The 12,985-nt window shown below is 40.6% G+C and overlaps 1 non-coding gene across 1 annotated transcript; it reads left to right on the top strand.

Moving 5' to 3' along the window:
* The first annotated feature begins 4,816 nt into the window (after positions 1–4,816).
* Positions 4,817–4,923, top strand: LOC139894962 (small nucleolar RNA R71). Its single transcript, XR_011775435.1, has one exon. It is a non-coding gene; the product is annotated as a small nucleolar RNA R71 (small nucleolar RNA).
* Positions 4,924–12,985: the final 8,062 nt, after the last annotated feature.

The raw sequence follows: 12,985 nt of genomic DNA, 5'->3' as shown, positions 1-12,985 counted from the left end.
CTTGTTACTATTTTTCGGGATCTGATCAGATTCCTGGACTTCTGGAAAATTGATTTTCAGTTAGTTCGGTTCAAGTAGATGACTTTTCGTTTAGGCCTCGACTTAATCCGACATACGGTTTAGGATTTATAGCCCTCCGAAAGTCACTACGCCCTTGTAACGTTGTGCTGAAATTTCGAACCTACTCGCACTTAAACCGTCGCCACGGTCAAACAAAGACGATTTTGGTCCTAGAAATTGGTCAGAAAGTAGAGGACTCCCATACGGAGCCATATCCACTGATTTCGCGTCTTTTCAATTTACATAGAGGTCGTGGCAGCTGATCAAAGTCAGCCTATTGTTTCGACCTCTATACTTGTTAAACTTACTTAGCTTTTACGATGATTAATGATGATGATGATGACACTTAAACTTATTTTATGCACTATTAGAACTTATGAGGACAACCTACTGACCTAGTAACCTTTGACTTAGGTTGAAGACCTTTCGGACCGACTTACTACTTGCACACTTTCGTGACGACTTTTACTGCTTATTCACTGTGAGTTATAGCATCCCTTTTTACTTTAATTATTTTAGGACTGAGAATACATGTGCATTTTACGTTTTACATACTAGGCACGAGTACTTAAACTTTATATATGTGTGGGTTATACAACGGCATAAACTTTCCCCTTAGCTCGGTAACGTTTAGTCATTGGTCTTTGAACCGGTGAACGCGAATCTTAGATATGGATCCATAGGGTTTGACATCCCCACTCGGGCTAGTCGCGCTAGCATTTAACGAATGTTTAATACTTCGTAAACTTACGCACTCTCCAAGTGTACTTTTAGGGGGTAATATTACGTTAAGTTAGTTACCGGGTGCCCACGGATAAGCATATACTTTATCATACTGATTTGAAATACTGATTTGAAATACTGATTTGAAATGCTGGTTTGAAGCACTGAATTCTCGTGGCCTACATTACATTACTGATTACAGACAAACTATAGCTCACCAACATTCGTTGTGACTTTTTAAGCATGTATTTCTCAGGTGCTTAGACGTTGTTGCTTCCGCTATTACACTTGCTGCCTTGGTGTTATAAACTTGCTGTTATAGACTTGCTGTTACGGACCTGCTGTGTTAGATTTCCGCTGCATTACTTAGAGATGTCTCAATCATGGAACTTTTATGTTGCATTCGTAACTTACGTTATTTTCAAACAATGGCTTTGTAACGACCTTTGGGTCACATACTTGTGTAAACGCTTCTATTCATAGCAAGCACATTATCTTTTGTAAAATGCTATCTTTTCATGAATGCAAAACTGGTTTTCAAACAGCATATAGTGTTTGACCTTGTAATGATCCTGTTGTTGACGATCCGTACACGATGGTTTTGTACAGGGCTTCACAGTTTGAATCTTGTGCTTGTAGCGAAAAGAAAGAAATACCCCTAGCAGATGCGGCTGGCTTCCAATCGTTGCGTCTTTTATTGGCTCACTTGTCATCCTTTATTCTTCTACTCTACTTTATTGCACGGGTTGCCTCCCGAGAAGCTCTTTTGTTTAAGGTCGTTGGCTCGACCGTAGTGATGCTCTAAAAAGCAAACATTCCTCGCTGATGGTTGTGATCTTGGTCTTCTCGAGGGAATGTGAGTCTTGGCGGGTAAATCCTGAGAAAGTGCCGGACCAATAGTGGTAGAAGATCTGGTACTTCTCTTGAAGATTTTCTGAACGATAAGTAGTGCGCAGTTTCGGCTCTTGATAAGTCTTGAAGTCCGATGAGAATATGATCCACGGTTCTGCTGGTTGACCCATAAATGTCAATCATAGAGGCAGTACTGGTGGTGATTGTTTCTCTGATGGGATGCTCATTTTGGAGGTCTTCAAATAATGTTAGAAACTGTATCTTTAGAATCTCGAAGTCTTTGGAATGGTGATCTCCACAATAAGAGTCTGTAGCTTTGCACAGATTTGTTAAAAGATGAAGCTGAAAAGAAATGAACAACAATCCTGATCCGAGCATTAATGTCACCGCCTTTGAGTATATCTCCCGACATCCAGCTTTAAATGTGAAACTAGGATCTGTGGATTCGTGGAAAATACGTGATATCTGCTTCGTAACATAGGTAGCAATGTTGACTCGATCTAGTTCAAGATGAGAGAACGGATTGTTTCGCCTTACTTCCTCCGTAACAGCGTCTCGTAACTCTTTGATAATCAGATCAGCATGGTGATCAATTGTTACGTAAATCACTAGTCTATCTGGTGTGCTTTCGAAATTATCTCTTTCCAAGAGAGCGAGAAAGCTGTGAATATCCTCGATCATTTGCAAATCATATTGATAAGTCGAGCGTCCGGTGGAAAGATCCATATGCTTTCGGATGAGAGTCAGTAATGCTCGTTGGTTTCGTGAGAACGGAAGTGCAGATCCTGCTAAGGCATTTTAGACCTTCGAGTAAATGATCTTCTGATCTCGACAGAATCTTGTCTCAAGAATAGTGCGAACCACTGAATTGTGCTCTCGTTGCCTTTCTTCTTGGTAGATATGATCGTGAAGAGAATTGATAAAGTCTTGAATGCGTTCTTCTAGGATTTCAACATCATTGTCTTCTCTTCGGAGATAGAGGTTGTGTTCTTCTCGGATACCCATAATTCGTTCTGTTAAGCGTAGTGAAAAATCAATGGTTGATTTTCGGATGGCTTTGAGAATATCTTCAAATTCATCGGTATCATTGATGAAAGTTATCATGTCTGCGTGTGTAGATATAACCGGAATCCGATCTGAAGAAGAGTCCGGCTCCCTTTGATCTGGTTCGGTTGGAGAGTGTGAGTTATTCAGAATGTCTTCATGTTGCTCTACCTCATCATCATCGGTGTATTGTTCTTCTGAGGATGTGCCTGATGAACGAGTTTCTTCAGTATTCTGATTCTCCAGTTTGATACTTGCAGGATCAATTTCTACATCCTTGACCTCAACCTTGTCGGTCTTCTTCTTGAAGCGAATGATTAAACTGTGATCTGCCGTCTTAAACCTCATTATTTCTTCATGACGCTCAATGCTTGGAGCAGGTATTGTCGCAGTTTCTTTTACGTCTTCCATTTCCTCTTCCTCTTCAGATTCCTCCTCTTCCTATATTTCTTTGCTGGGATCCTCTTCTTCCATTTCTGGGTCAACTACAGACTGTGATTCGACACCCATCTCGATATCATCAGCTGGTGGTGAAGACTCGTCATCGGAAGTGATCCGTCTGATGGAAATAGCAAACATCTCTGCCTGTCCAGAAAGATCGGTTGGTCGGTCAAGTTTGAAGGTAACGCTCTCCCCATGTGATTGTAAGATCAATGTTTGATTGTACACATCAATGACAGTCCTAGCCGTATTCATGAAAGGTCTTCCTAACACAATTGGTGTGTGTAGGTCTTCCTTGATATCCATTACTACGAAATCCGTAGGATACAAGAATTTGTCGACTTTCACCAAGATGTTCTCAACTATGCCCTTAGGATATCGAATTGTATGATCGGCAAGTTGGATTATCATTTCAGTTGGTGACAAGTCTCCTAACTCTAATCTCTTGTAGAGAGAGTAGGGGATTAGGTTGATACTTGCTCCTAAATCTGCTAGCGCATGAATGGTTCCAGATTGGTAGATTGAACACGGAAAAATGAATCGGCTCGTATCTCCTAGCTTCTGTGGTAGAGAGTTCCTGAGTAATGCAGAGCATTCTTCACTCAGTGGAATTTTTTTAGAGTCTGGTATCCTCTCCTTTGTAGAGAGAAGCCTTCGGATGTATCTCTTCTGGTTGGGGACTTTGGACATAGTGTCCAGGAATCTTCCATTAAGTTTGAAGGATTCATGCTTGGATGGTTCTTCTTGTAGCCTTCCAGGATAGGGCACACGAACTGGAGTTTTCGGTGTCAGCTTCTGAGTATATGTTGATTTGTTCTTAAGTCTGGCTGACCTTCTCCGTGGTTCTTCCTCTGAGATTATGGAATCCATTTGTTTTGCTTCTTCTATGTGGGGATTTTGGATAGTATTACTTGGAAATCTTCCATGCGGTCGGGTTTCAAGGTGTTGTGATAACTGTCCGAGCTGTGTTTCCAGGCTTTTGAGCAGAGCTAATTGGTTTCTCATTAGTATCTCCGTCTGATCTTGCCTGGCTGCAGTTCTCTGATTTAGCTGTTGTTGTCCTTGAATGAACTGAGTCAACTGATCATCAGCTCCGAGAGTGGGGTTAGTTGCTTTCGTAATCTGGGTGGTAGGGGAATTTTCCTCAACTGGGGTACCAGTGAGTGGAAGTGGTTGATCGTAGGTCAATTGAGATTGTTGGGCTGGGTAAGGTGGATAGCGATAGGGAAAAGGTTGATTGCTTCGCTGAAATTGATTAACCCTAGGTTGTTGATTGAATCCGGGATTTGGTGGATGAGCTGGGTATTGAACGTAACAGACCGAACCGTCGGGGTTTTCGTACTCAACTTGATATTCTTCAGTGGGTTGCGGGTTGGTACAATTTACACAAGCCTGAGCTTGGTTGACCTGCTGCGGCTGCGTCTTCAATTCTCCGAGTTGTTTAGCAAGAGATTCCATCTTATCTGTGAGGGATTTAATAGCCTCCATTTGATTGTTGAGTGTAGAGAGTGGGGCAGATGATGAAGTTGTTTCACCACTGTTCCAGTCATGATGATGCATTGTCATGTTCTCGAGCAACTCCCATGCTTCGTCTGAAGTTTGGTTCATCAGATTCCCTTGAGCTGCTGCATCAATCGTTGTCCTATGATTTACCGTAAGACCATTGTAGAAGGTACATATTTAGGCTAACTGTTCTAGCTGGTGATTAGGGCATTTCTTCAGCAGGATTTTGAATCGCTCCCATGCAGTGTAAAAAGATTCATCATAACTTTGTTTGAAGTTAATGATGTCATTCTTCAGCTTGGTTTGTTTAGAAGGAAGGAAATATTTGATTAGGAATTTAGTAGCCATCTCCGTCCATGACGTGATAGAATCTTTTTCCAGTCCTTCGAACCAGGTTTGAGCATGATGAGTGAGAGAATAGGGGAACAAGTATAGCCGGACTATATCTTGTCATATCCCTGGCTGCTTGTAGGAGTTCGAAAGAGATATAAATTTATCAAGGTGAGAATTAGGATCGTCATTCGGTAATCCATGAAACTGACAGCTATTCTGAATGAGCTGGATGATGTGATGTTTTAACTCAAATGAGTGTCCTTGAATCTCTGGAAATCTGATCGGTCCTCCTCAACCTTCAATCGAGGGTTTAGTGTTTTCTGCTAAAGTAACGCGTAATGCCATTCGATTTCTGATTGGTACTTCCTTGCATGCTTTAGAGATTATGGCGTCTGGACCAGGTACGGATAACAACGGCCCTAGTCTAGATCGGGTTTAAGTCATACACTCGGTATGCCTCTTTTTGTTGTTTTAATTTTTATACAGATAACCTAAGTTCCTAATTTAATCTAAGGTAAGCTAATCTAAAGTAATCTAAGGTAATCTAGGGCAATCTTATTCTAAAGTAGTCTAAGGTATTCTAGGCTAAGGTATTATAATTATTCTAATTATAGACATGTTTTTGGTTCTTGCTACTGATTCCCTGGTATTTCGATAACAGAGCTTCGCACGAACTATTCAACAAACCAAGTGGCCAGGCTGACTACGGAGAGGCAGGATCCTTTTGGTTCCAATATAATTGGAGACTGTTCGGAAAATCCAACAACCAAGTCCGTGTATAAATGTATTTCTTAGACACCACTTAAATGTTTGCGAATGAGTTTGATAGAGAGCAGTATTGTCTGATACCAGTTCCCCGGCAGCGGCGCCAAAAACTCGTATCCCTCTTGATATGACCGAAACGGACGGTTTTATTTTGTGAGATGTCGTTAGGTCGCGGCGCGTCAGGGCCGGCCACCAAGAGGGAGGGACACTTGTTTTAAATTTATATTTAGCGGGGCTTAAATCGTACTACTCCTTATTATGAGTAAGGGAAGTATGACCTAGAGTCGTATTTTTGAGATATCAGTAGAATCGAACCTATATCTAAATCTTAAGATAATTATAAAGTGCGGGAGTAGTTGGTGATTACCTAATTTTGGGTTTTCTAGATTAAAGTAAAGTAAAGTAAATACGATAAAATTTGTAATTCAGATAAGGCTAAAACAAGTGCATGCTATAATTTCATCAGTTACTTTGCCGGTATTATGGAATGTTGGATCATGGATAATCAGTGACCTTGTATTTACTACACTAGTCCTAAACGCCCCTGTCATAAGACATGTCACTGGGTAATGTGCTAGGCTTGAAGATTCTGAATATACAGCAACGTACTTTACCCCTGACGCTCGTACAGTCTGACAACAGGCATACACGTTCAGACGGCTCTTCCAATTGAGCAACTCAGTTGGGTGACGTATTAACATTCCGAAATGGTCTAAACTTTCTTAAGTATAATAGAATACATGGTTTTCCACATCCGAGAGACGTGATGGGTCACAATGCGTTCGTTAATGATTGGTTTTAAAAGATAGTTAGACTCTTAAAAAGAGTTCAACCATAAAGAACACCATTGCCAAGTCAAGCTGACTTCCATGAACACGTTCGGTTATCCTAACGGTCCAATCCTTTATGTGTTCGAACAAACATTTCCTTAATTAACTAAGAATCCCTTGTAACATCCCGCGTTTTTCCGTTAAATTTATTTTAACACCGTCTTTTTTTTTATTTATAATATCTTTCGTCATTTAATTTGGTATCTTTCGTTAACTAACGTTCATAATAATTCCGTCATTTAATTATAACACCTCTCGTTAACTTGCGTTTTAAAAATATTCGATCGGTTAAATCCCGCACCCGCTTCTAAACTCGAGGGACTAAAATTGACACGGGGCAAACTAGTTGACTAGGTCAACTAGTCCACCCCAATCACCACCATTCAATCACCTCCACCTCTCTCTCTTTCTCTCTAGCAAGAACACACACACAAACACCCAATTCAATCATTCATCATCTAAATTCGATCTAGGAGGCTTACAACAAAACAAATTACATATTTGGAATCCTCTCTTCATCCTCTACAATTTGATACCAACTTCATCTCGTTTGGGTAACATTTCTAAAACTCTAGATTTCTCTAAATTCGTGTTTTTGATTTGAAATGGTGTTAGTTAGTGTCTATGGCTCGTGTCTAGCATGAATATATGATTTACTTGCTCGATTTGTTGTTTTTGGTGTAACTAGTTCAATATGAAAATTTCTTGCTAAATCCTTGATTTTGGATGATCAAATGTTGTTAGATTGTTAAAGTGCATGTTTTAAAAGTGTTACTAGTATCATTAGCTTCGTTTTGATGTATAGGTTGATTAAGGAAACTCCAAGAACATGATTAATGATTTTGTGAACTTGGATTAGGGTTTGATGAGCTTTACATGAACTTTTGATGCGTCAAATGCTATGAGATATTGTTGTTAAGTGTTTTGTTGCAATGTGTGTTTGATTACCTTCGAAACGGCATAACATACATGTAAATTGGTTGCCCGAATCATAAAATGCGTTTTTGGAACTTGAACTTTGATTATGAATGTTTAATTACGGTTTTTGGTTGTTGTAAGTGGAAGTTTGATTGATGAAATGTGCTTAGTTGTATTCCTCGTCAAAATACCTTTCCAACGATATATGATAGGCATTATAAGTGTTTGCGGGTCAAGAGTTGGGTTGGAAAAGGTTTTGGTTCGTGCATACTTTGAAAAACTGACCAGAATTCTCTGCCCAGATGGTGGCGCGGCGCGCCCCATCCCCGCGCGGCGCGCGGATTGGCCTGGTCAGATTCTGACCTCTTTGTCCCATTTCACGTGAAATGTTTGACTAGCTACCGACCTCCGATTCACATGAAACTTGTTCTAATGTACTTATATATGAATAATTAGCATAGAAAAATAGTTCGGGACCCGACCCGAACGCGTTGACTTTTTCGTTGACTTTGACCAAGTTTGACTTTTAGTCAAACTTAACCAAACTTTTATACAATCATTCTAACATGCTTTTATACTTGTTTCTTGTATGAAACTTGACAACGTGATTCACATGCTATACTTAATCGAGTCGTAACGAGCCATAGGACTAATTGAACACATTTCACCCGACCTTGTGTCGTAACCGGTTAATTGATATAACTTACTTGTTTAGGTCAAGGCTAAGCAACTTTCATGCACACGTTTACTTGTTGAAGTACCTTTATACTCGTGCACTCGAGGTGAGATCATAGTCCCACCTTTTCAACAACTTTTATACTTTTAAATCGTGGGCTGAGAAAACATATACTTTGTTACATCTTGTACTACTTACTTTTATGTTTTGAACACAAGTGTGAAAACAAACATTCCACGTGCGAGTTAGAACAAAAATGCCTCAATTCGATTATCATTAGTTACACTTGCAGGGTGTAAGCGAGAACTTATATTGTGTGGCCATACGGGTTTAACAAACCCTCATTCGGACGGTTCGCTACTGTTATGCGGATGAAATATATTTTTGTGTTTTAGTGTGGGTTCTAGCACTGTGTGATGGGGTAACGTTGGTTAAGTTTTGATAATTGAGTGCTCGCGTATAACAACACTTTTGGAATGCAAATGATTTGGATAATCTACGTTATGGAAATACAAAATCTTGTGGTTCAAAAACAACGCTTAATACTTACTAAACCTATGATTTCACCAACGTTTTCGTTGACAGATTTCTATGTTTTTCTCAGGTCTTGCACGATATGTGATACATGCTTCCGCTCACTATTTGATACTTGCGTCCGATGTCGAGTATACATGCATTTCATGGAGCGTCTTTTGACTTTACTTTAAACCGTGTCGCCTAGATTTCAATCGTACTTATAACGTTGTAACTTAACTTTTGGTTGAACAATTCTTGTAAACTTTGAAACAATCTTTATTTTGAAATGAAGGCGACATATTTTGGTCAAACGTTATCTTAAAGACTTATAATCAGGTAATGAGACCCACGTAGCCGACGCCGTCACTTGACGATTTGTCGGGGTCGTTACAAGTGGTATCAGAGCCTTGGTTGTAGGGATTTAGAGTTCATTTGTGTCCACCCCGAGTCATAGGGTACATAGGTGAATCTAGACTACAACCGGCATATAGACTGAAGTAGGGATTACTTGACTAATTGTGCATTTATACTCGAACTCTTCTATCATATCTAACTCGTATTCGATCTTAATCTTAAGTTGATAAATTTTGTTGATGCGCCACCTTGACTTTATGAAGTAATGGTAAATGCACATGAGAATCAGGGTAATAAAATTTCCGGGATTATATTACGGTGATTCACATGGACGTTCCGACATTATGACATAAAGAATTTAAGGCGAGTCAAGGAAAATTTTCTCTACATCATCATTCCCTATCATGATTAGTATTATTGAGAATACTAATCAACGATATTCTTGTGTCTTGAAGGAACAATGCTTCCCCGTCGCGGACCACGTAATGAAACTTCCGAACAAGCTTTTCAACGCATGATAGCCACCGCCATAGGTGCGGCTATGGCTAGTATCTCCTCCGACATCAATAACAACCACAACCACAACAACCATGGAGCCGGTAATTCAAACGAGGGTTGCTCCTACAAAACTTTCATGGGGTGCAAACCTCACACCTTCGATGGGACCGGAGGACCGGTTGTGCTCACCCGATGGTTTGAGCAAACAGAAGCCGTTTTTAGCATAAGCGGTTGTCGGGACCAAAACAAAGTCAAATATTCCACCCACACTTTTGCCGGTATCGCCCTCACATGGTGGAATACGTATGTGCTGTCGGTGGGTATCGATGAAGCCCACACACTCTCATGGGCCGACTTAAAGAAAAAGATGATCACCGAATACTTCCCGCGCGAAGAGACCCGTAAGCTCGAACACGAACTAAGAACTTTAAAAGCGGTCGGGAATGACCTAAAGGCATATAATCAACGATTTTCTGAGCTATCCTTGATGTGCCCAAACCTCGTGACCCCCGAACCTCTAAGGGTTGAACTTTACATGGATGGTCTTCCCAAGAGCATCAAACAAGGAGTAATGTCATCCAAACCCAGTAATCACCAAGAGGCCCTGAATATGGCCCGTCAATTGATCGAAACGGTAGACGAGATTGAAGTGCCGGCACCTAAAGCCGAGGATGAGTCGGGTGACAACAAAAGAAAATGGGAAGCCCCCCAATCGAGTAACTACAACAACAACTTTTCCAAGGAACCTCTCACCCCCGTCGGCAAGAAAAGTTATGCCGGGACACGACCTTTTTGCAACAAATGCCACAAGCATCATTTTGGTGAATGTGGCAAGCTAATTTGCCATCGGTGCCAAGGTAGTGGTCATATTGCCAAGTATTGTGGAAGTACCGCCCCCGTCACTCAAAAGGGGCCTGACGCACCAAAGCCGAGTATTTGCTACAAATGTGGCCAACCGGGTCATTTTAGGAATGAATGTCCAAAGAATAAAGCAAAAACCAACGCGCGCCGTTGAACTTACAACATCGACACCTAGGATGCCCGAGACGATGATGGACTAGTCACGGGTACGTTTCTTCACAACAAACCGTATATTTCATACTTATTCGATTCGAGTACCGTTAGATGTTTTATAACCAAGGATTTGACTCGTGCTCTTTATATTCCACCTCTTTCCCCCAGATACTACTTAGACGATTTAAGCGACCAACGGAAAAATATTGTGTGCCTATAAATATTATCGGAGGATATACGTTAAGAAATTGAACTCGACACCAATAGAACTAAGGAACTCAAAACCTATTCATTGCGGAGAAATTGTTGCCCTACATTTATGTATAGATTATTGTGAACTAAGAAATTTTCGGTTGGAAACCGATACCCTCTCCCTCGCATCCATGACCTCATGATTTTTTTGCACGAATCCCGTATGTTCCAAATCGACCTCCGTTCCGGTTATCACCAATTGGGGGTTAAGAGAGACGATGTCTCCTAAGCCATTTCCGAACTCGCAACGTTAGTTGTAAATCTCTCTTAGTACCGTTTGATTTATTTGGGACTCCGTCCGTATTCATGAACCTCCTAAACCGCGTATGCAAATTCATATAGACTAATCTGTTATCGTATTTATAGATGACATCTTAACTTATTCAAGTAAAGAAGGAAAACGAACAACATCACCATCTTAAGCTCGAACTTTTGAGAAAAGAGCAACTCTACACCAAATTCTCCGAGTGAGAATTTCTGTTGAACGAAGTCCAATTTTCTAGACCATGATGTTAATGGTCAAGGCATTACGATCAATCTCGAAATCAAGCCACATGTAATCAGGAAACTCTCCCAACTCAGACTTATATTCGTAAAAATATTAGATCTCACCGGTTGTTACCGAAGATTAATTTCTGACTTTTCTCGTGTGTTATCGCCAAGAAAAAGCCGTGCGCCTGCGGGCAAAGCGGACAATATTGTGGTCATGTTAAGCTGGGGTGTTACAGAATGGTATCACACGGTGTCACACGACTTTTAAACTCGTTAACTCACTAAGGAAAACTCTAAACCTCTCCGTGTTCGAACCTTGAGCGTGATTCTTCACACCAACATTTCTAGTTAAAATCGTATAGCAACAGATGGAACTCGAACATGGAAATATTTCTATTTGAACGCCGAAAGGCATACTCTCTCGACTCAAAAAAAAAAAAAAAAAAAAAAAAAAAAAAAAAAAAAACATAACTAAAATTCGTTATTTTACACGAAGAATTCGAATACTAAATTGTGGATCCGATCAAACTTCTCGTCATCACGTACCACACTACATACCTCTGTTATTTCACCGTCACCGTCTAATATTACTGGAATTTAAGATAACACACAATCCAACGATACTTCACCCTTCTTTGACTTAACGCCCTTGTGTTTCTGATAATCGGTCAACTATTATTCAACCCCGAACTATACAACTACGTGTACTACCTCGTTTCTCTTTCAGACTTCAACTTTTGACAACTAGAGGCACGTTATGGCAACCTCGAGATGCAAGCTCATCCTATTCTAAGTCCTCATTTCACTCCTATCTTTATCGCTCGCATTTCCGTTTAAAGAAATTCCTCATATTACCTAAGTATTCGCCACGAGGGTGAATAGTCCTAACGAACATTTTTCGAACCCTAACTAACTTGTTCAAACGTATCTTAAGAGATTCTATTCCAACACGGCATATCTTTGTCAATTATTCCGTATCGAAATACTCGTTTCACTTCTAGTTTTACAAGAAACCCTGGAGACCCGCTTAGACATGAGTACCACGTACCACCCACAAACCGATGAACCGAGCAAACGAACGATTTACGTCTTGGAAAGACATGTCACAAACTCGTATTGTCACCTTTAGTAGATCACTCGTACAATAGTAGTTACCACTCGTGTGTTCACACGCACTTTTCGAAATCCTATATGACCGCTAATGTCATACCCCTGTTCATTTAACCAAAGCATGTGGCAAGCAAATCACCGAATCTGAACTCCATCAAGAAACAACAATTGAGATCGTTCAAGTCCGAGAAAGGCTCGAGATGACCCGTAGTCGCCAGAAGAGTTATACCAAACTTAGGTAAAAACCTCACAAATCCCAGCGTGTCACCGCGTAATATTCAGAAACCGCACCTTGGAAAGGTGTAATCCATTTTGGAAAATCGAGAAAGGCTATATCCGCAATATCGAACCTTTTGAAACCTTGGGGCGTATTGGAACCGCTTCCTATCGTTTATAACTTCCGACTAAATTAAGTTTCCGTTTACCCTACATTTCGTGTAACAAACTTAGAAACGTGTCCTGCGGAACAGGAACGTGCAATCCTTCTAGATGCACCAACTATTGATGACAAACTCCTCCTCGTAGGGAAAACCGGCTGAACTTGTGGATCGTAAAACCAAGCCCTAATACAACGTAAGACCCCGACTATCCGGATTCGGGGAAT

The sequence above is a fragment of the Rutidosis leptorrhynchoides genome, chromosome 2 (assembly GCF_046630445.1).
Source record: "Rutidosis leptorrhynchoides isolate AG116_Rl617_1_P2 chromosome 2, CSIRO_AGI_Rlap_v1, whole genome shotgun sequence".
NCBI lineage: Eukaryota > Viridiplantae > Streptophyta > Magnoliopsida > Asterales > Asteraceae > Rutidosis > Rutidosis leptorrhynchoides.
This window is presented reverse-complemented; position numbering and strand designations above follow the sequence as displayed.